The 24,311-nt window shown below is 40.3% G+C and overlaps 1 pseudogene; it reads right to left on the bottom strand.

The window, feature by feature from the left end:
- Positions 1-23,195: 23,195 nt before the first annotated feature.
- On the bottom strand, positions 23,196-23,605 carry LOC139719831 (uncharacterized; annotated as a pseudogene).
- Between the last annotated feature and the right edge of the window lie 706 nt (positions 23,606-24,311).

Here is a 24,311-nt window from a genome sequence, read left to right as displayed (position 1 = left end):
AATCAATGGATGGATAGATGGATGGATGGATGAATCAATGGATGGATAGATAGATGAATAGATGGTTTGGTGGAGGGACAGATGGATGGATAGATAGATGGATTTATGAATCGATGGATGGATGGAGGGAGGGAGGGACAGACGGATGGATAGATGGAAGAAGGTTGAATGGATAGATAGATGAATAGATGGATAAATACAGGAACAGATAGATAGATGGATGGAGGAATAGAGAAAAGGTGGATAGAGGGATAGATGGATGAAGCAATGGATGTATGGGTAGATGGATGGATGGAGGGATGCAGGGACAGATGAATGGATGGATAGACAGATGGATTAATGAATTAATGGATAGATGGATGGATGAATGGATAAATGTATGGAAGGATGAAAACATAGCAGAGAGGGGGAGGGGGATCTCAAAGATCATGGTACATTCTTTAGTTAATCAAGATGGTGCACATAAAATGATTAGTGCATGTTGTCGCCACAAGAATACCATTTCTCTAATTGCTGGATGGACAAGTGAATTGGTATCCATTAATCAGGAAGAATGCTCTCTACTAGCTGCACCTGTGGCTCCAAAAAAAACTCAACAAAAAACAAAAAAACAAAAACATTGGCACATACACCGAAGACTAAACTTCTTGCTCATCCCCGTGCCACCTTATCTCTGCTTTTTATCTTTAGTAGCATGTCAAGAGTTCACATTCATCGCCAATAAAAAGGTTAAAAATTACAATTTGTATCACACCCATCAGGAAAATTGCCCTTTTCTTCTCCCCGTATGAGCAGGCAGCCACAACACGGCCCATAAACAAAACACGAGCGTTCGATCGTTCAGCCGGATTTAAATGCAACAATGCATATATACATGTAAATAAAGCCAGGCGACATTGTGACTGATGCTCTATCGACACGCTCGAGCGTCACCGAAAAGGAGGTGCAGGGGAGGGGGGAGGAAAAAAAAGTGAAACGCAGCGAGCGTAAGGGACACTATCTCATTTTGATAAATGCTCGCTTTTGTGTCCCTTTGAGATGGAACTAGAGGGTGCTAATTTAAATCATAGAGCTGATTGTTCGTCAGAACCTGTACACAAAGCCCTGCTCGCTCATGCATACAAGAGTGGTAACAGCCACCATTACTGTTATTAGCGGGGCTTTATGCGACAAAAAGAAAGATAGCCCTTAAGCATTGATAGATCTCCTCCTACCTACCCCTCCCTTCAATGCCAATTGAAATGTTAGAGAGCCCCAATCATTTAGTAGTGCACGATTTGTAATCTTTCCGAAAGGATAGGCAGCCATACATGTATGTGGTGCGTGGATGGGGTACCTGTTAGCATACTCACTGTACAATATGATACATACAAAGACGTAGTTGGTGAGTTTTCTTCTTCAATTAATTGTCAGATGTATGTTAGTGAAGCAACACAGCACCAAATTTTAAAGGCATAATTTACCATTTGCAGAAGAAACAAAACCCAGCATTAGTGCTTTAAAATAGTTCTAAAATGTGAGTTAGGGATAGAAACAACTACTGTGAAAATTTAAATCAGCATAGTTATTGTTAAGTTTTGTAAAATGAACAAAATGTGAAAAATAGTTATAATAAAAATGTTTCAAGACTAAACTGCGTACAGTTATGATTTAATGAGAAAAATAGTGATATCTCCTTGTATTTTAGGCTTTATTGCAGAATTCTTACATGGTAGGATGTTTTTTGATACAACTGACCTATATGATATCTCAAACATTCTTTAAATCATTGCTCTCAATGGGAAACAGTACCTTAAGTTGTATATGTTGTATCGTGTAAGGTTGCTACCCTTACATGTACACGTGTGTCAGTGAAAAAGGCTTCATTTTTCTTTTTGATGGTATGTTAGAGACTCTTAAGGAATCAAGCTTGAGATCAAGACAGAGAGAGATGAATCATTATATTTACTTGTACTGCCACAGTGCTTGCATGATTTTCTTTCTTATTTTCTGTGGTGTTCAGTAATTTAAGTCTGAACTGGACTATGCTCTCATGAATCTTAAGTGGTAAGACAAAACATTGTAGTGAAAGTGTGAAATTTAAAGGTGATAATGGTAATTCCTTGTGGAAGAAGAGTGCTTACACTGAAAAAAGATACCGAGAGTATATAAAATCACCATTTTCATCATCATTTTCATTGAGTTTTAAATCGTCCTGTCTGCTAACGACAGCCATCCACACCCTCAGTTTGGTTCTTGGAAGAAAAAGAAGAAGAAGAAAAAATGTAAAGGGGGGGGGGGGTTCAACCATCCAAGCTCCACAGAACGCTGAGTGCTTTTGACTTGTGTCATGTCCAGCGGTGGTAGGATTACGACAGAAACACATATTTACAGTCGGCTCGGACGGCAATTTGATCCACTACAAGAGATGGGGTCAAATGATTGGATTCTGTCGAGTGACAACTCACCCTGACAGTTTCAATATTGCCGGTCGAGTGATTTTTTGGCTGTCCCTTTATTGATTTAGCCTTTTTCTTATTGTGCAGATTGACAAAAATGTGAGTGCAAAAAAAAAAAATAGGGTAAAATCATTACTAAAATGAAGTGTGCAGACATGATTCAGTCAATTATGTGGTGTGTGTATATGTACATTAAATATTTGTGCATTTATGTATGTATTTATATGCATGCACACTTGTGTGAGGATTCTGTTGAATGAAAAATAAAAATGGATGTAAAATTATAGATTCAAATATTGAAGCAGAGAGCTTGTGAGAGCTATGTTAAGGAATATTTGGGATATTAACAGCCTCTGTCTATACTTTATTATGATTTTTTTTCTTTCAAAGGGATGAAAGTTTGGGATTTTAAAACACTTAGGATATCACTTTTAATCATTCATGGAGCACCGCCTCCAAAAGCCCTGATTCAGAATGGCATTTTATTGTTCCTGTAGTTGTTGTCGTCCACAGGGCCTATCCCTCGCCACCAGTGAACAGAAATCATGCGTGAGTCAGAAGTCCAGATTAATTAGTGACCTGCTCTTTTGAAGGAGATATTAACCAATCCACATAATGTACCATGTTAGCAGTTCAGCACTGGAATTTAAACAAAAACAAACAAACAAACAAACAAACAAGCAAGCAAGCAAAAAAGAGGCAGTGATTCAAGTCTCATTGAAAAATACAGATCAGAAAATGATGGGAATCAAAGCGTCAAAACAAATTCAAGTTATTCAATTTAACTTTGCTGGCTCGCGACTAGCTGATGAATAGTTTTTAGTCAGCTTCTTTGCTACAGTTCTTTATTGTTACAAAAAATGTGAAAGAGCAAAATGAATGTAGACTGAATGTGACGAGATTCCAGTTACAAGAAGCATGTGGTCATAATCAATGTGCCTCTATTTCATGAAAAAGGAAAAAATATGGCTTTTAATCAGAAGTGACTTTATGTTGGAATTTGATTGGGCATGTTAAGTATGTGCATTTTTTTTTCATATTAAAAAAAAAATCAGAATATGATTATTGCCTTTGAAATGTGTGATTTGCTTTGAACACTCTTGGTATGTTTTGTGGCCTTGCACAGATTGGCAACTCTGCATGCGGATCTTTGTCTCAATTTTTGTCTGCCTATATCAGGATTCTGATTTTTCTAACATCATAATGCATGACAGTGATGGAAGCTGTATTGTCCGTGTGTATGTGTGTCAGTAACTGTATTGGCTTTGCAATTGCCCTGCATCACTTCACGAATCAGTTGAATAAATCCATTGCAAGAACCAGCACTAAATGGAGGAATTTTTATTTCTGCACAAGCTGCGCAGGAAAGAAAAAAACAACACACACACACCCTAAAACAGATTAAATGATATATCCAGTATAAATTGATTCAACTTTGATATGAAAGAATGAACTGCCTTTGTGAAGAAACAACAGTCAGTTGTGTGTTTGGGTTGTGTTGTTCCTACTTCCGTGCAAATCTGTTCATTCCTAAAGTGCTTACAGGGGCGTTGTCTCTGTAAGCCCCGACGCCGGCCGTCAATTGCGACGCCACGCGCCCATTCGTCATTTACCGTCACGGTCGGAATGCGGGGGGGATGCGGATCGAGTTGATTGCTGTCAGCCGCGGACGTCAGCCACATCGAGGTTTGAGTTAGGGAGCCGGGATGCATTGCCAACTCAAGCATTGAACGGGCAGATAGGGATTTCAATTAGAGCTCATCCTTTTTAATTGCAGGCAAACCTTTTTCCCTGCTGGTGTGCCGTGGGTGAGAATCTATAATTCATCACAAGTTGATAAATGTAACATCACCGCTAGCCGTGATGGGACAGTTTTTATTATCAATCTGGAAGCAAAGAGGGGCCAGCCAGACAGATTGACAGACAGACAGACAGACAGACAGACAGACAGACAGACAGAATGTGAGAATTAGAAAGGGAGCAAAGCACAAAGATAGATGGATAGTGAAAGAGGACAATAAGAGAAAGAAAGTGAAAGAAAAAAATACAATAATACGTATGATAGAATAATCATGTGTTAATGTAGTCTTAGTCAATCAAAGCATACAAATAGGAGATATTTCAAACAAGATTGCTTTCTGTATCTGAAAAGGGGGGAAATTTTCTTAAATTATCTTTCTATATTGCAAAAGAGCGTAAGGATGATTCAAGTTCCTGATGTAGAATACATATCACCCAGTTTCTTGAAGATATTATGATGATCTAGTCTTCCTGTTAATTTGGTTGGGCTTCTGTTGTTGGTTTTTTTGACAGTTTTTGTGCATTCCTACTTCTCTATTCTAACATGACAATTTGATCATCATATCAAGTGATCATATGTACTCATCTCCAACTACCCCACCCCCCCACCCTTGAGAAAATCCTATCTCCTTGGATCTAAACATTATTAAATTCTTAAATTATCATGTAGCTGACCATTTCATTTGTTAAATGTGTGGCCCATACAATCCAATCGTCGCTGGGGCGACAAGACCTCATATCTACAAAATGTCAAATGTTCAGGAGAGCAAAAAAACACATGGCAGCCAAGTCACTGTAACAAATGGGAGAACCTTTCCTTTAACATGCTGTGGTGGCTTTATTTTTGGGGTAAGACAGCTAGGATTTAGACAAGACATCACTTAACTGACTATCTGACCATTAATCCAAAAAAGTCATTTTCACCAAAATTTCAGATATGAGGTCTTGTCGCCCCAGCAACGCAATACTTTTTGCAACAAAATGACTCTAGTGCAAAGAAATGTCTATACTTGAAACCTAGTAAAATGTAGTATGTCTTCTTTTCCTTCTTTTTTTCTTTCATATGGCAGTGCTGGCTTCTTTGCATGATAAAATTTCACATAGATTTCCCCATACACCAGGCACCTGTAGACAGCGAGTTAATTGGATGTATCGTCCTGTTCCGAAGATTTTTTCGTGGTTAGAAATGAGAAGCGGCATATGGTGTCATTCCTTCACATTGTCATGGAATTTCTCTTCTCTGAGATGTGCAAAAAAGAAAACTTCAAATGTGCATGCATGTCGAAGGAAACAGATGGATTTGAATTCCGTGCAAGTCATATTTTGCGTTAATGTACAACAATTAACCCGATGTTAAGTTTTTACGGCGCATTTCAATTATGGCTCGTAACTTTTGATCCCTATGTCCGTTTGTGACCAAACTTGCATGGTAGATGTCCCTTAGGAGTTGAAGTTCATCACAAGGTCAAAGGTCACAGACAGGGGTCAACGAACTTTTAGGGCCCAATGTTAAGTTTTTATGGCGCGTTTCGATTATGGTTCCTAACTTTTGATCCATATGTCCGTTTGTGACAAAACTTGGCTGGTAAATGTCCCTTGGGGAGTTGAAGGTCGCCACAAGGTCAAAGGTCATAGGTGGGTCAATGACCTTCCAGGAGTTAGAAAAACCTTAATTTCTCCTATGCGAATGGGCGAGACACATTTTGGCACTTGCCTTGTTTTTTGCGTACAGATATTTTTGCAAGTGAGGAGATCAGAGACATTTTCACAACTTTGACATTTAGAGACACTACTGGTAGTACACACATGTTTATTCACACAGCATGCACACCCAGCAACCAGGATCACTGCACTCTCTCATGCTCGAGGTTTGTCGATAAAGAGGGATGCCCATAACATTAGACATACTAGCACGCGGATATCTGGCCGGCCATGGCCACGGTTTCACTCCCAGTTCGGAAAGCACCAAATGCCGCGAAATAAGCAGGTAGATATTTTTGTGGAGCAAATTTGATGTGATGAAGATCAGGCGGCGATATTTTTGTGTGTTATTAAATTCGCAGCCAAACAGTAATTCGCGAAATTTGTGAAAAATTAAACCCTTGCAAAAATAGCAGCTTTTACAGTAGTCTGTCAAAGTGGCTTATCACTTAGTAATCACCAAACCCTTTGAGTGCAAACTCGATGATGTTTTTGTGGCCATTGTATTTTACTGGTGTTCCATGACATTTGGAGTAAGTTGTTTTTGCTTTGTACCTCCAATGAAAACTTGTAGTAAGACCACCACCACCAAAAGAAAAAAAAAATGCTAACATGGTATGAAAAAGAGTGTTCTTTTTTAATTGACTACATCCTACCATTATTCCCCTCTCTTACTGTAATTAAATTGAATGCTGCTGTATTGATGAAAGTAATCACCCCGTTTAGTCCCGTGTGTGTCCGCCATTTTCCACTCCGCCAAAGTGCTGCCGTCGTGAAAGGATGTTGCGGCCCCTTGAGCGCTTTGTGGTGCTGAATGCGAATCCTTGGAGCTAAACTGGCTCTTGTACTCTGCTCGACTGCATACAGTGCCTGATATCAGCGGCGCATCTTCATCAGCTATGCATAAACCAGCTGATTATTTTACCCTCGTTTCCTGAGCTCTTTCACCTCGCGAAGGCTTGCAACTTTTTTTGATGTTTCCTACTCTGTTAATACCTATACTCTAGATGCCACAAGATCCCATACTTTGTATATTTTAAGATACTGTCACTTCAAATCTCTTAATGAATTATCACTCAAAACTCAAAGTGTTTTTTGAAGGACAGTAATCTTCACAGAATGGAAATTTCTTCTCTTTTTTTCCTTCCATAAATAGTTTAATATGCAAAGCCAAAGTACAGTTTTCTCTATTGGATTAACTAGCAAAATACTAAGAGACCTTGTAATCCACAAAAGTATCCAGACAGATGTACCTTAGCTGACTAATATGCAGTTCCACTTTGAGCATGAGTAGAAAAAGGTCATTTGTGCTAACAGACAGGTTGGTTTTTATATTTACCGGGATAAGCATCTGTAATGTAATGATTATTCATGTAATCCTAATAAATGCTGCCTGCCAGCACATCCACCTGAAAGCAAAAGTGGTATTAGGCAATATCAATAGAAAGGGATTGTTCATACTGTAAAACGAGGAATGTTCGCGTGCATTTTAATTTTGCGAATTTCGCGAGCGGCAAGATTCGCGAAATTTAAATGCACGCGAAAGTTCGTGTCTACACTATATGCATTGAATGACAGTGGCAGTTCGCGAAAATTTCATGCCGCAAAAGAGGCCGTTGGCTCCAATTCGCGAAAAATTCATGCCGCGAATATATCATGTTTTACAGTACATTCAATGCATAATAATGAAATGGATGCTTTCCCAAGTGTTAATTGACGGATCATTCTGGTCATCTGGTCTATGCTAGTTCATTCTTTGTTTGAACAGGATTGATGAATCCCATAAGTTATTATGTAAAGCTTATACATTGTGCCGCTCTGAAAATGAGTGAAGTGTCCTAACCGACTGAGAAAAACAGAAAGGTCATTCGTATCAGTGTGCCCAAGAGCTAACTCCGAACTGGCTTATTGCAAGATGATATACATTCATGCGCTTGCAGCATGATTGGCCTTAGGCAATTATCAGTCATGAATGCCCATGGAATTATCATTGCAGGGCTTTGAGATTACATTTAAAATCTTTGGAATCAGTCTTCTAGGATTTCAGGAATTTGTCTTTTAGGATTTCAGGAAATAGAATGTCAGTCTGTGTTTCAGTGCACATAGAGTTTGGTTAAAACAGTCACAGCAGTCTGAATTAGTACTAGACCCAAAACTAGATGCTTCTAACTTTATATTAGCTTGAGATGCATCTTGATAATTGTAGTTCAATCTTATTTTCTTCTTTGTTTTGAGGGAAAGAAAACCAAATCATCACATAACTGGCTATCCAACTTTTCTTGAAGGGAAAATACCAGAAAAGTTTTCAGAAGATAGCAAAAGAGAGTCTCGAGTTGTGATTTTTTTTTCCCCTTCAACTTTCCCGAAAAGAATCCTACTAGTTCTATCTGGCATTCAGTCTGAAAGACAAACTGTAAACCTTTGCCATGATAGCACAACATTTCTGAAAAAGGAAAATGTTCCTGATTTAGCAAAAGGTTTGAGTTGGAGACACCACCCCCCTCCCACCCCCATTGGTTCAGCACCTCAAACAGAACTTTAGGTGGATTCATACCAAGAACCATGTAGCTTTTGCCAGGGGGGTTACCCTAAGGAGTACATTTTTTTTTTTGGAGGGGGGGGGGGGGGGGAGGGCAGGAGAAGTTGGCAATAGATATAATTGTGCACCGAGGTATGATATTCATTAGCACTGACTGATGTAAGTCATGCCTTCAACTTGTGGTGGGAAAAACGTCTGCCTAATGCAACACGAGACACAGCAACCGAGCGAACAAAGTGGCGTAATAGGATGACGGCCGATAACTGCGTTATAATCATTATCCCCGGCTGCCAGCGACGACGCGGGAGAGAATCTCCGCGAGATCGTAATGGCAGAATGATTTGCCCCCGACTGCATGTTTTGAATGCGAGGACTAGGAAAGGAAGACACAAAAAAAAAATGAGGGAAAAAAAATGAATCGGGCAAATGCGACAAATTTAGCAGATTTGCAATTCTCTGGGGACCATACGTTGCTATTTTGTCTCTAATTTGGAAGCAACCATAAAATTCTATGCCAGGCAGTTTCTGTGTGTTTTTTTTTTTCCATCCCCGCACTTAAAGTGTGGTGTGGAGCATTTATAAAGTCATCAGATACATTTTTTTTTTCTGCTTTTCTCTTCTTCTACTTCCCCCTCTTCTCCTCTCTTCCATACTTACACTCTCTGAGTTGTTCTCTCTGCGATCTCTCTCTCTCTCTCTCTCTCTTCTTTCTCTCAATTTCTCCCCCATCTCCTTGGCATTGGTACCCCTGCTGGGCGCAGTGCGTGTGTGGGAGAGGTTTGAGCGCCGTTTAAGTCTGATCCAGATGACAAATGAGAGTTGTTATTATGCCATTAGTACCCTATTCAGGAGTCCCGGTGCCCTTATGCCGTTCCTCCGCTCGGCGATTAAGACCTCCATCTTTTTTTCTTCTTTTTTTTCCACAGCATCTCGTCCGTTCATCAGAAAAAGAAAAAATGTGCCTAGAATGGTGTGAGTGTTTTGTTGTTGTTTTTATTGTGTCCTTTATTCCTCTCACATTCAATCCTGCCAGTTCTTCCTGTCTCTGCTCGTTTTCCTCATGATGCCGTCCATTCTTCCTTTTTCTGTCAAGTTCTAAGACCTCAAACTCTTTGTTCCCTTTATGTTTTCTTCTTCGAATATGCACTTGGACATTTCAAAGGGCTGGTATAGTTTTGGTTGTGATGGGGATTCAGGTTTTCACTTTTCGCGAGATGATGAGAAACCACTTACAACTGCATATGAAATATTAAAAGAGCATACAATTCTAAGAAAAATTCAAAGTTTATTTGATGAAAAATCAGTTTTGAAATGGCTGATGTATATTCTAGTGCAAAGCAAAACAAAGTGGTCCTAATAAAAGGTGGGTCCCACCTTTTATTGGAACCACTTTGTTTTACTGGGGTTTTTTTTTTTCATTATATCTCATTCATTTTCGAAGGTGATCACATCTCTCTGAATTAAGTTTGCAGCTGACATTTTCTGCAAATTCAAGAGTATTCTTTTGCCCTGTCTTGTGAGTTGTGCTTGGTGTACTGATTTTGATATTTGAGATGCTGCTTGCCCCCCCCCCCCCCCCCCCCCCCCCCGTTCTTTCTTCCAATTACCTGTACACATATGAGTTGAAATAATCCCTTCTTCTCTAGCTTTCTTCCGTTTCACTTCAGAATCATCCACATGTTTGGATCCTCTTCTCTAGTTCCAGCATATGAATTTTGACATTCTTGGCTGTGATATCTTGTAACCTGATGATGATTGTTGAGTATCTCATCCAGGGCATACATCTGTATCTCTCTATTATCTGTATGCTGTGAATCATCATCATCACCATCATCACCATCTCTGTTTTGATGTCAGAATTTTGCTTGGCCTTATCTCGGTTGCTCAACATTGATCCAGTGAATCTGCCAACAATTTGATTGCCTTCTTCCTCTATCCCCTGTCCTTTTCCTTATCCTCTGTTTTATCCTCCCTTCTGATTCTATCTTTCTCCTACTTCATTTTCTCCTTCTCTCTTTCATCCATTCTCTCTCCATCATTTTTTCCTCTCCATGATTCTTTCTTTCCATCCTTTTTTCCTCTCCATGATTCTTTCTTTCCATCCTTTTTTCCTCTCCATGATTCTTACTCTCCATCATTCTCTCTCTCTATCATTCTTTTTCTCCATCCTTTTTTCCTCTCCATCATCCTTTCCGCTCCATCATTCTTTCTCTCCATCATTCTTTCTCTCCATCATTCTTTCTCTCCATCATTCTTTCTCTCCATTCTTTTTGTCCATCATTCTTTCTCTCCATCATTCTTTCTCTCCATCATTCTTTCTCTCCATCATTCTCTCTCTCTATCATTCTTTCTCTCCATCATTCTTTCCTCTCCATCATTCTTCCTTTCCATCCTTCTTTCTTTCCATCCTTTTTTCCTCTCCATCATTTTTTCTCTCCATCGTTCTTTCCACATTCTTTCTCTCCATTCTTTTTGTCCATTATTTTTTTCTTTATCATTCTTTCTCTCCATCAGTCTTTCCTCTTTGCCATTCTTTCTCTCCATCATTTTTTCCTCTCCATGATTCTTTCTTTCCATCCTTTTTTCCTCTCCATCATTCTTTTTTTCTCCATTCTTTTTGTCCATCATTTTTTTCTCTTCATTATTCTTTCTCTCCATCAGTCTTTCCTCTCCATTGTTCTTTCTGTTCATCATTCTTTCCTCTCATTCTTTCCTCTCTATCATTCTTTCCTCTCTATCAATCTTTCTCTCCATCATTCTTTCTGTCCATCATTCTTTTGCTTCATCATTCTTTCCCCCATCACTTCCACTCCATCTCTCACTCATCCCACCCCCCTCCGCTCCACCACGCCGCCATCAATGTCACCGCCAATGATAACAGATTGTGGGAGATTAGCCGCAGATATTTCTCGTCTCGCCATTGTAAATCCCGCCCCGATGGTTTTTGTGGGCCATTCAGGCCGCTCTCCGTTTGTTTGTGTAAGCCACGTACCAATGGATGACCCCCCTTGGGCGTGCTGGTAGAGAGCGCCCAAGACTCGGGGAGGCTTTAGAGCTGCCTTGTGACAAAAGCTGAGGCCGTTATTTTGTGTGCAGCTTGCGAAATCCTTTTCTTTTCCTCTTCCTCTCCTTCCGTCAGAAGTGAAAGCAGACCCAGTGTGCCGAACCTGCCCTCCAGTTCCTCCTCCGAAAAAACTCACGCAAGATGCCTCTTCATGTATGGGCAGGGGTTGTTGATGGGGGGTGGCGTGCACTGGAAAAGTTGCAAGAACAACATTATCTTGGTTCAACAGCTGTAAGCCCTGTGTACCCGGCGCATGGCACGCCTCGATTATACGTCTGTTACTTTTGCAACTTTAAGCACTGTGCCACCTCGTCAGCCGACCTATAAAAAAAAAGGAAAAGAAAAAAAATGATTATGACGGTAAAAATGTCTCCAATTAGAAACCTGTCAAGCAGGCCATTGAAGGTACATAGAGCGACTAATCTGCCCTGCTTTCTACAAACAAGATGGCGGAAATGGCTGATATCATTACCCATTTTTTCTTTTTATGTCGTTATAGAATATTAAGAAAGGGTGGATTGGGAGCTCTGAAATGACCTTTCCCGTTCTATCAGCTGTTCTCTGTCATACTTGTTAGATTAGAAGCATACATGCTCCCCTGAAATACTCTGTCATGTTATTGTGAATGGATCCCCCTGGGCGAACTGATGGCTTGTTGGTATGCCGTGTATAGTCAAACCTGCTTGGTTGTCCAGTGAAATTGGTAACAAAAAAAGGGGGCAAGTGTGTACACAAGATTTAAAGGTGAAACATCATTCTTACAAGGGCTCAAAATTCATCTTCCACCATTTCAAATTTGCTCCAATATAGAGCAAGGGTGTACCAGTAAACTTGTCTGGCTGCCACAATTTGCCAGGGTGATGACTAGTTGTGGAGTATTTGAGATGGAAAGTGTAAAATTATTTAGATGGAGTACTCATTCCAGACGTACCCATTCTGTTCTGTAGTGTGTGGGTAGAACGTTACATGATGATCGTACCTCCTCTGTACCTCCTACAAGTTGTTTGAACAGCTCCTCCTCACCAAGCTCTGTCCCCTAGTAGAACCAGCCATACCACAGGAGCAAGCAAGTTCCCAACCCCATAGGAACTGTAATGACTAAGACCTTGCACTTACTACCTATCTTGAGGCTGGCTACCAATGTGGCCTCAAGACAGGGGTTGCCCGATTGACCTGTCTTCAGCATACAATGTGGAGATGTGGCCTCCTTCTGTAAGGCCTGTTGCATCTTCAAGTGTCAAACAACTGTGGATATCCTTGCCTCCATGCTCAGTAATAGGAGATACAGAGTGCTGCTTGGTGGTCAGACAAGCTCAACCAGAACCCTGAATGATAGTCTTCCCCAAGGACCTGTCCTATAGCACCAATGCACTTTAACATCTATGTGAGTGACATGCGTAGGACATCTTCCAGGAAGTTTACAGACACAGATGATCTTGCTTTGGCCATTCAGTCCAGAGACTTGGACAAACTCAACTCTACACTCACAGAGGACCTGAAGAAGATGGAGGACTTCTTCTCCTACTGGCGCCTTCGCCCCGACTCTTCCAAGACCACCAGTCACTTCTTTCCACCTCAAGAACGAACAAGCTGGAACTGAACTCAAGGTCTCCTCCTTTGGTAAGCTAGTGAAGACGAACCATTCCTAAAACATTTTGGTGTCACACTGGATCGCAGTCTGACCTTTCGAGAACATTTAAAGAGGGTTGATGGCAAGTTCAAGACCAGGTCTAACGTCATCCGCAAATTAGCAGGGAACAGCTGGGGTTCTGATGCACATACGCTTCAAACTGCATGCCCTTCACTTGTCTACTCAGTTGTGGAGTATTGTTCACCAGTCTGGGCTGAGAGCCTGTCACACCAAGCAGGTCGATGCGATCTTCAACTCTGCAATGAGAATAGTCTCTGGCGCCCTCAAGTCAACACCTACCCAGTGGATGCCGACTCTGTCACACATAGCTCCAGACCCCTTCCCTTTGGCTCCAGGAGATGACTTGCAAGGCTGCCCTACTCTTCAACTCCAAGCCTGACCTTCCCATCCATGAGGACTTGGACAGCCTTCCAAAATGCGACTTAAATCTCACAAACCTTTCTGGCAGCGAAGTCTCTCCAAGGAAGCAAAATTTCAACTTAAACAAAGAATGGCAGAAACTATGGTATGGATCTGAATTTCCCAACCAAGATCTCATCAAGGATCCCACATCGAAACCACCTGGATTTGACCTTCCAAGGAAGCAGTTGGTGTCCCTCATGTAGGATAGGCACAACCCATGCGAGGACAGCCCACTACCTCCACTGGCAGAAGTTAATAGACAGCCCAGCCTGCGACTGTGGTTTTCCTGACCAGACTGTGCTGCATGTTATGCAAGACTTCCCCTTCAGATGCTGTCCAGGTGGCCTTAAAGGAATTAAAGACACAACAGATGAGGCCTTAGCTTGGCTTGGCAGCCTGGAATTACCACTCTTCTACGAAGAAGAACTACTCTTTGTCCATGTTACATCACATGCGTCGATTACACATGAGCTGTTTCTATACCAGTTATGTACTGAACCATGATGTGTTCCTTTTTTCTGTAATGCAGGATAGAATGGGGAAACTTGATGAACTTCAGTCTAAGCACATTAACTATATCAGAGCGAAGTAAGAAGAAATATCATGTTTTGTGAACACACACAAATCAAAAGCATTGGAATCAATTTCTTGATTGTGGCAGTCCTTGAAGCATGTAGCCAAGTGGATTTTGTGTCAGATTTTTTTTTTTTTTGATGTGTGTAAAAGTATATCTCTTCCTCTGCCTACACATACTGCAATCTCAAACTGGTTTGAGAGCCCAAGATTGACCAAAAATTGATTGAAAAAAGAACTTTATGGGAAAACAGAATCTGGAGTATGTTTGTTTCCGGTTACATCCCTCGCATCAGTTGTGTATCTTCTCCATCAATTACATGGGAAAGAAAGCAGCTCTTGTTGCTCTATCTCTTGCATTTTTCCATCGTTGCATGATGCGTCTTTGTGCGTTTCTTGTGAGGATGGGTCACTTACCTGGAAAATAACTCTGGATGCTGTTTGTTGCATAGTCAGTCACTTCCATGTATTATTTTGTTGTTGTTGTCTCATGTCCTGCGCCCTGTTTGCTTCTCTGCGCTGCTAAGCATCTGTGTCCGTATACCAACTCTTTTGGGTTGACACCATTTCTTTTTCGCTCTCTTTCTCTCCCCCATCTCTCCTCCATCATCTTCTTCCGCATCCTTCTTCACTTCTCCACTCTCTCGTCTCCCTAGCTTCTCCTGTCTGTTTGTCCATAATCTCTGTACTATCCGCAACCTCATTCTAGCACCAGGCCGCTCTCTCTCTCTCTCCCTCTCTCCCTGCCTACAGTTCCCGGCTGGCCCCCGGGGGGGCCCCCTTAACCCGAGCTGCCACTTTTTGTTCTGCTTCGTATTGGTGTCAACTGTTGCCCAAGTCAGAACACCTCCCCAAAACAAAGTGCTACACAGACACCCTCTATTGTTCACCTGTCCGGTAAACCTAAACGTCGCTTTACAAAGACCCTGTAATCCAACGCACAAGTGTAATGTGCACTTTTAAAAGAGAGGAAAAAAAAAAGAGTACAGAGAAAGAGAAAGAGGGGTACCAAAAAGAAGAGGAAAAAAGAATATCCCTTGCGGCAGCATATTTTGTGTTTTGGTTCAATTTCATATTCTGTCTGCCAGAGAATGAGGGTGAGAGAGACATAGAGGTAGAGGAAATGTAAGGAGGGCAAATTTCCTTAGCTGACGTAGGCGAAGAGATAGAGGAAGTCAAAGTAACATATAGGAGAGAGACAGACACTCTTCTTTATCCAGTTTATATGTTCCTGTTGGTATATCTTTTCTCTCTCCTCTCTTGCGGGCGGGTGATATATAACTCGCGAGCCTGTGGGCAAAAGACAGAGGCAGATGTCTCCTTCTATTGTCAGATGCGTCCGCGCGAGAAGTGTAATCCGAAGCCGCGCTTTCCTCCGATCGCTTTTGATCTGCGCGTCCTCTTCCCCGAACAAGGGAGACCATTCACGTTAAGGGATATATTATGACATTATGCAAAAAACTAATCTTCTTTTCCTCAGTTTTTTTTTATGCTTTTGGTTTTCTTCTTGAAGTAAGGAAGAAGTTTTTGACAATCGGCTGCACGTCAGCCAGTGTAATCCCACCCCCGCGACGAGTAGAATTTCGCAGAGTTTGACAAAACATTTTTGTTGAAGAACAGAGCGGAGAATATATTGTTACATTTCCTATTTCAATTAAGAAGGTTTTTGTGGTTAGCAAATGCATGATATGGTGTATTCTCCAATACTTTTGAGAGTAAAAATCATCTGGTTTTTAACACTGAAAGTATTCCACCACAAGAATTGCTTCAGATAGGTAGGTTGAAGTTCACACTGGATGGAAGCTGTTGGAGAGAAAAAAATGATAAAAACTCCACAGAAATAGAATACCTATCAATGTTGCTGTTATTTGCCAGAGTAGGCAAGATTGTGGAAAAATATGATAGCATGCGCCTTTTCATCAGAAAATCATTTACACAACAGCACTGTTCATTCAGAAAATGATTTCACAAAAGCTGCTGATGACATTAAAATCTTCTTTCTCCAGTTGAAAGTAAAACCCCACGAAGGGAGAAAACAAATCATGCAATCGAAATTCAAGACGCTGCACGGAAGGAACCAACTCAGCTACAATTTTAGTTGGTGTTTAGTGATGTCCTAACAATGAGCAGACTAATATTCTTTGAAAGCAGATTAATATTTATATATATTGTGTGTTGTTGTTTTTTGTTGTGATCAACCACCAACCTACATTCTTTGGTCAGTTGAAAACATGCAGTTGTGTCTTTTCGAGACATCAATAGGAAAAGAGTAATGAAACTTTTTATTCAATTTAGTTGTAGTTGTCTATGTGCCTCACTTCTCCGCACATTTTCTTTGTTGATGAGCTGTTGGTATAAAGTGCCACACTTGTGTAAAAAGTAACAGTGCATGGTGCAGGAGGATTAGGAGCTAGAAGTTTTGTTCATACATCAGAAACAAAACAAAAACTATTTAAATGAAGAAACAGCACTGCATGGACGGTGGAAAAACAGTTGCTACATCACGTTGCTTGTTGTATTGTATCTCTTTCTACAGTGCACTTCCGTTATAACGAACACGGTTATAACAAAATTCCGGTTACAACGAAATGAAAATTTAGGCCGCAACATTACTGACTCTTTGTTTTTTATTGTTTATTTCTTCGATTACAACAAAATTTCAATATAACGAAAGAAAATTGCCGGTCCCAAGGACTTCGTTATGATGGGAGTCCACAGTACTGAGTTTTCCTTGTATACATCAGTGTGATTACGTGTATACCAATTATATGTTCATGAGCCTGTTCCTAAATTTCTCACTGTTTTTATTTCTTCACCCCTCTATCTCTGCAGGACAAACAGCGGGAGGTACAGAGACACTAAAGCTGCCAGCATTTCGGAGTTTGACAGCGGCCTGGACGAGTCGACCCAGATGGCGACACGGCCGAAGAAGGTCAAAGGTCATGCAGGTGGACAGGCTGCCAGGAAAAAGAATCTGGGGAAGCACAAGAAGCGATTCCGAAAGCGTTGACTTTATTGATGATTTTCTTAAGTGGGCCGATTTTCTAAATGCCACTGTTGTCCACTGAACTGTCCTTTTTTGGCTCTTTATTCATTTTCACCCACATGATAGCTTTTGACATGGTTGTTCGGAGGATTGTTGTCTTCTCATTGGTATAAACTGTCCATTAGGGTAATGACGTTCCACTGGGGTCCATCCATGTTGCCATGGAATGTCGTTCAGTGGACGATAGCGCTTTGCGATCTGAATACAGTAGCAGGTGTCGAATTTCAGCACCAGCTGTAATCGGATTTCTCCCAGCGGGGACGGAAGAGTTCTCCTCTGTCGTCTTTGCGAATCGTTCCGTTGCATTTAAGATGTAGCATTGTTGTTCCAAGGAGAACAGAGTTTAGCTTGTGATTGAATGTGATGCTTCAATCCTTATATGAAAGTTGTTGCATGTCAAGTACAGTTAACCTTGCTAAAGTCAAGCCTCCTAGGACTGATTAAACAGCTTTGACTTTGGGTAAATTCGACTTAGAAGAGGTAAAAACAATTGCAAACTAGAAAAGCTCTCTGAGAGTGCAGACCTCTGCCAAGCAGCTGATTTCCATCAATACACATGCTGAAAATCATCCAATTTCCCAATGTAGAAGCCTTTTGTTTACGTCATCAGCTTCCAGCTGCGTGGCGCCTCGCCCCCGAGCAGAGTATGCGCTTTAGAGCGCATATGCTAACCTGAAATATGCGCAGCTTCAACTCCCAAGTTCATTAACCCAATAAGCAAAAATATCAAAAATTCTTCGAAAATCCATAAGAATTGCTAGATCATGACCAAAATTTGATAATCTGTTCCTTGAAACATTATTAACTTTTCATCCATATCTGTCCACAACTTGAGTTATTTTGTGCACAAACAAACAAAACAAACCAACGCCGACGAAAACATAACCTCCTCCCTTGGCGGGAGTAATAATGACATGGCGAATGCTTTAGATAGTCGACTTACTAGTACACGATACATGTCTTTGACTTAGGTGAGTTCTGCTTATGCAAGGTTGACTGTACATGGGTTGATGCCGTCATGACAAACCAAGCAAACAAAAAGATTCATGAAGGCAATCATTTTCAAAATTTCCCTATTTGCTTTTGCCTAGCAAATAATCTTTTATGAACTTTGTATTTTTGTACACCATGCTCGACCATCTGACACAAAGGACTATGCTTTCCGTAGTTGAGTTTCTGTCTAAAGCGATTGCATTCGAAGTATTTTGCTTGTAGTTCTATGTGGAACTCAACCCAAAGAGAAAACTGAGACTTCCTTTTTAAGATGATTGCACTTGGTGTACAAGGGACAATGACACCAATGACCATTATAACTGCATGATGATGAAGAAGAAGAAGAAGAAGAAGAAGAAGAAGAAGAAGAAGAAGAAGAAGAAGAAGAAGAAGAAGAAGAAGAAGAAGGAGGAGGAGGAGAAGAAGAAGGAGAAGGAGGAGGAGGAGGAGGAGGAGGAGGAGGAGAAGGAGGAGGAGAAGGAGAAGGAGGAGGAGAAGAAGGAGAAAGGAAAAAAGAGGAGAAGTGATGAAGGGAATGTGGGAGTTTAAAGGGATGACATAGTTTTGGTTGAGATGGGGCTTCAGGTTTCCAACTCTTTGTCAGATAATTAGAAACCTCTTATGAATTACATTGAAGAGCATACAATTCTAAGAGGAATTCAACACTTATTTGATGACAATTGGTTTTGCAATAGTTGAGAAATCCAAAAACGAAAAGGTCCTAATAAAAGGTGTGACCCACCTTTCGTTAAGACCACTTTGTTTTACATGTACTTTGTTTTTAGAAATCAGCCATTTCAAAACAGATTTTCATCAAATAAACTCTGAGCTCCTCTTAGATTTTTGTATGCTCTTTAATATTTCAGAAGTGGTTTCTAATCATCTTGCACAAAAATTGAACTCTTAATCTCCCATCTCAATCAAAAGTATACCATCCCTGTAAGGTACAGATATGAGAATACAGTCGAGATGACATACAATAATATGTGGAACTGCATGTGCAGCTGCCTCTAATGAAAAGAATAGAATCCTGCGAACAGAACACCGAAAGTTATATTAACATAGGACAAACCTGAGAGAGCTTTGACATTCTGTAGATGAATTGTCCTGGAGTATGTAAGTTTATATTTCTTGGTTTGCTAATGCAGACTGTATAATGCCTCAATTTTAATGGCAGTGTAATTCATGTAATCTATTATAGAAGGCAGTTAATGAAACATCTATATACTCTATACTCTCATTATCATTATCATTATTTTATAGAAAGAAATATGCATTACTGAATGTCATGATCCTGGTCCCTGAGACCACAACAATATTTATTTTGATGAAAAATAAAGATTTTACATCAAACATAGACTTTAGCATTTACTGTGTACCAAGTGATGATCTTATTTTTGCAATTGATGGTGAGAGAAAGTTACCTCCCCCCCCCAAAAAAAAAGCCCAACAACAACAACAAACAAAACCCAAAACCAACCAACCAACAAACAAACACTCATTAAACCTAGTACACTTCTATACTTTTAAAGCAAACATTTTTTTTTTTAATCCTAACACATTGACTAGTCTGTGTACTTTTGAAAGTATTTTCCAGGAATTTAAACGTAATGATGTGGGATGGGAAATTTCCATGGTGTTGTACACTGTAGTCAGTATGAGTTAATTGTTCAAAATTATGCAAATACTCTTTTATTATATACAAAAAGACCAGTTTAGATTACTTTTCTCATATTTGAATGGGTATGCAATGAATGCCATTGAAAAAGCTAAGTACACTCAGCAAAAAAAGAAAGTAAACACTTTTTCGAAGTCATATTTTTCATAGAAGATTTTTAGGAAAATAAATGTATTATATACCATGTTAAAGGTAATCAAATTGGCTATTAAGCTATTAGGTTAATTAAATAGAAAATTTTACACATGAATGAGCACATTCGTTTTTGTCCTCCAAAGTACAAAATCAAAAATTGCAAAAATTGACATGTTCTCTTTCATTTGCAAATGCCCTTCACGATAACATTGACAACAAAAGACCAGCTTTACACAATGAGAGACATGAATGAAATAGGAAAAATAAGTTTTTGTTCTCTTAATCTCTTTATAACCTCTAAGAAAAACAAAGTGGGAAAATAAAGGGGGAAAATAAGAATGTTCTGTCAAGTCAAACTTCAAATGACACAGGGAATGATAAGCATAAAGATGATTAGATAAGCTGAATTTCTTTATTTATTTCTTTTATTCTAGTGATTTAAGAGTCCATGTGACAATTTCAAGAACCAAACATTATTTGCGATTTCTTAATTTGAAAAAAAAGCTCAAATTTCTACCATTTTTGTTAATTTTTACTTTTCTTATTTCATTTAAATTTAGATTTGATGCAAGATGCTTTATTTTCCTCTATTATCTTTAGCCTTCATTGATCTTTTGGGCTTTAAAAATATCACAGAGATCAAAGGTTTATCTTTGCAATTTAATTCATGTTTCTTTTTGTGTGAACTTTGTTGTTTGTTCTTATTGTTCCATGGAAGAGCACATGCACATGAATGACAATTCGTTCAGTTTTGCAATTTTTACTTTTATGCCTTGGAAGAGAAAAACAATGGTGTTCACTCATGCGTAAAGTTTTCCATTTTGTTGACCTACCGGGTTGATAGCCAATTAAATTACCTTCAATATGATATATGATACATTAGCTTTCAGCCATATATTCTATGAGAAATCTAAACTTGAAAAAGCATTTACTTTCTTTTTTTGCTGAGTGTACATCACAGGAGAAAGAAGTGTGTGTATGTGTGTGTGACTTTGACAATAATGATATTCATTATCATCTAAAAATGCCTGATTTATGCATATGTAATTTGTAACTGATCAATCCTCCAACTTTCCTATCATGTCACACATTTTCTATGTGACTTTGCCAGGTCATGATATTCTTTCATGCTTACAAAGATTATGACATTCTGTGTTCCCAAAGACAGGCTAGTATAGTATTAAAATCCCAAGTAAAACAAGCTCCAGAAACATATTTTGGGGAGCTTTTGTGTCTGGTAGGTATGAAATTTTTGTTTTTTTCCTTCCCAACTTTCCACACTGCATCCTCCTCTTAATACCATCCTCCTCCTCCTCCTTCTCCTTCTCCTCCTGTTCCTATTCCTCCATCCAATCTCTCCTCTTTCTCTCCTCCCATCTTCCTCTTCTTTTTCCTTCTTCTCATTCTCTCCACTCTTCCCTCCCCTCCTCCTCTCGTTTTGTTTTCTTCCTTCTCACCCTGTTCCATTTCCTCACACTCCGTCTCTACTCCTCTCCCTTCTCTCTTCTTCTTTTTCTGATCTTCCCTTTCTGCCCCTCATCTTTCTCCTTTCAGTATTTTTTCTTCACTGCCTCCTGCCTTCCTTTTCTTACTCCTCCTCCCAACCTTTCATCTTTCATCTTTCCTTCCTCCTCGCCCCCTTCCATTTCCTCACCCTGTCAGTCTCTCCTTTCCTTTCTACTCCTTCCTCTCCTCTTTCTATCTTCTCTTGTTTTTCTCCTCTTCTGTCTCTCCTCCTCCTGCCTTGGTCTTCTGCCTCCTCTCACTCGCTACTCTTCTTCCCTCTCCCCCTCTTCCTCCTCCTCTCCCCCTCTTCCTCCTCCTCTCATTTCTTTTCTCTTTTTGTCATTTTATCCTCCCTCTCTTTCCCTCATCTTCCTCCTATCAGTCCCTCCTTTTGTTCTTCCTCTCTCTCAATCTCCTATCTCTTTCCTCTTCTTTCTTTCTCTCCTCTTGCCTTCCTTCTCTCTTCTTTCCCCCTCCTCTTCCTGTCGTTCTGTTCTCTCTCTCCTCCATCTCATCTTCTTCCATCCTATTAGTATTGTCTCCTTTCTCTCCTCTTCTTTCTTTCCTCTATATCTTTCTCCTTTCAGTCTCTCTTTCCCTCCTGCCTTCCTCTTCTTTCTTTCACTCTCTTCTCTCCTTTCTCTCCTCCCCTCCTCCTCTTCCTCCTCCCTTTAAACCCGCCCATTTCCTCACTCCCTATCAGTCTCTCCTCCTTTCCTATCTTCCTCCCTACTCTCTTCTAGTATTCTCTCGCTCACAATTTCCTCTTCTCTCTCCTCCTACTCTTCCTCCTCTCACCCACCCCTCTTTCCCTCTTCTTCTTCTCTCCTTCCCTTCCATTTTCTCATCCTATCAGTCTCTCATCCTCTCCCATCTTCCTCCTACTCTCAATCTCCGATTGTTCTCTCACAGTCTCCTCTTCTCTCTCTCCTCCATACGTCCTCTCATCAATACCTCTTCCTTTCTTCTTCCTTTTCTCTTCCTTCCCTTCCATTTTCTCATTTTCCATGTTCTAACCCTATCAGTCTCCCCTCTCCTTTCTCTTATCTTCTTTCTCTGCTCCCTCACCTCCCCTCATTTTTCTCCTCCTCTTACCCACTCCTCCATCTTCTTCCATCTTTCCTCCGTCTTTTCCATTTCCCCATCCTCTCAGCAGGATGCTACGTAACTTTCTCTTTTTTTTTTTACCACTTGCCTGGTCGGGCAAGCAGATTTTGAAATTGTTGAAAACACTTGCCCGAAAAGAATGTACGAAAGTACAATTGTATAGGAAAATTTGAAAATTACTTGTATGTCAAGGGCTTGATAAAACACAGTCATTTGAACACGTTGATTCACAAAATATTAAACACACTGGAGTAACAAACTTGGCTCGGTCGAGTTTTGTTGCATTGCATTGGGGACTTCTTCACGTACGTGTTAGAAAGTTGCTGAAATGAAATTAAAGCGCGTTGTATCATTAATAGTCATTACCTTTGGGCTTCTGAATATGCTTGACCTCATGGGTTTGAAGTGGGAAAGTGAAAAAACAGAGGATGTTGTCTTCAAAACTTTTTGCTTGCCCAACTCGGGCAAGCATTTTTTTTTCTCATTGTTCTAAAACACTTGCCCGACTTTGATTTTCACTTGTCCTGGGCAATCGGGCAAGTGCTGCTGTAGCAAATTGCTATCAGTTTCTCCTCCTCTTCTTTCACCTCTCATTCTCTCGTCTTCGTTCTTTCCTACTCCCCTCCTCCTCATCATTCCCTTTTCTCCAAAGTCCAACACCATGGCCGGCGGAACGGGGGGCAGGAAGCCTTGGGGCTCGGCCCCCTCCCCCACTTTTTGTGCACCATACAAAGGAATACATAAGTTGTCATCACTTTGGGCCCCCCCCCCACATTTTTTAACTCGGAAGTACGTAAGTGGCACTAAAAAGAAATAAAGAAACCCGGAAGTGGAAGGAGAAAGATGAGCTGAAGACCTTTTTTTTTTTTTTTTTTTTTTTTGCTTGTCAGCTGAAGAAACCCGGAAGTGGAAGGGGAGAGATGAGCGGAGCACTTGTTTGTTTGTTTGTTTGTTTGTTTGGTTTTTTTTTTTTTGCTTGTTAGCTCATGAAACCCGGACGTGCCCCCCCCCCCACACACACACACACACACACACACACACTTATGAAAACACTCCGCCGGCCTGAACACGTAGAAATTACCATAATTCGGGGGAAAAAAGATAAATTGGAACCATAAAGCCGTTAATATGTCTGGTGGTTGAATAAAATATTGTCTATTGATATGAAATTATAGTTAAAGATGGGATACAAGGTTAGAGGAAATTACAGTGACATCGTGAGCAACTTGTGGTTTACGTATACATTTTTGTCAAGGAGGTCATTACGTCTGAAGGTTCTCAATAACGAAATTATGCAGTCGTTGCGATAATCATCCCGCGCTTCGTCGCCTGACAAACCAATCGAAATACTAGGGGGAAAAACATAATCTGGTCATCGAAAATAAGAGAAGAAATCAGGAAGGCATAATTTCACATGTTTTCGTTTCATTATGTATCAGATGGCAAGATGAATATCAGATTGTCTCGCTGTAACAAATGAAAACTTAAGAATTTCTGGCTCTTAAGCGCTGTTACCGGCTATCCGTTGATCAAATACTCCGATTAATACTTCTGATTGGCACGCCTCTGCTTCGGAGATCGTTATCGGAAGAGGGCGCAAATTGAATATTTCATTAGGAGCTAGCGGGAGCTAAATGATGTCATATAGCGGCATGCGCTCGGACACGGACGACGAGTT

Source organism: Diadema antillarum, unplaced genomic scaffold (assembly GCF_040938485.1).
Source record: "Diadema antillarum isolate AM-2024a unplaced genomic scaffold, OU_Dant_1.0 scf00000115, whole genome shotgun sequence".
In the NCBI taxonomy this organism is placed as follows: Eukaryota; Metazoa; Echinodermata; class Echinoidea; order Diadematoida; family Diadematidae; genus Diadema; species Diadema antillarum.
Note: the sequence above shows the minus strand (reverse complement) of the source record. Positions and strands in the feature narration are given on the sequence as shown.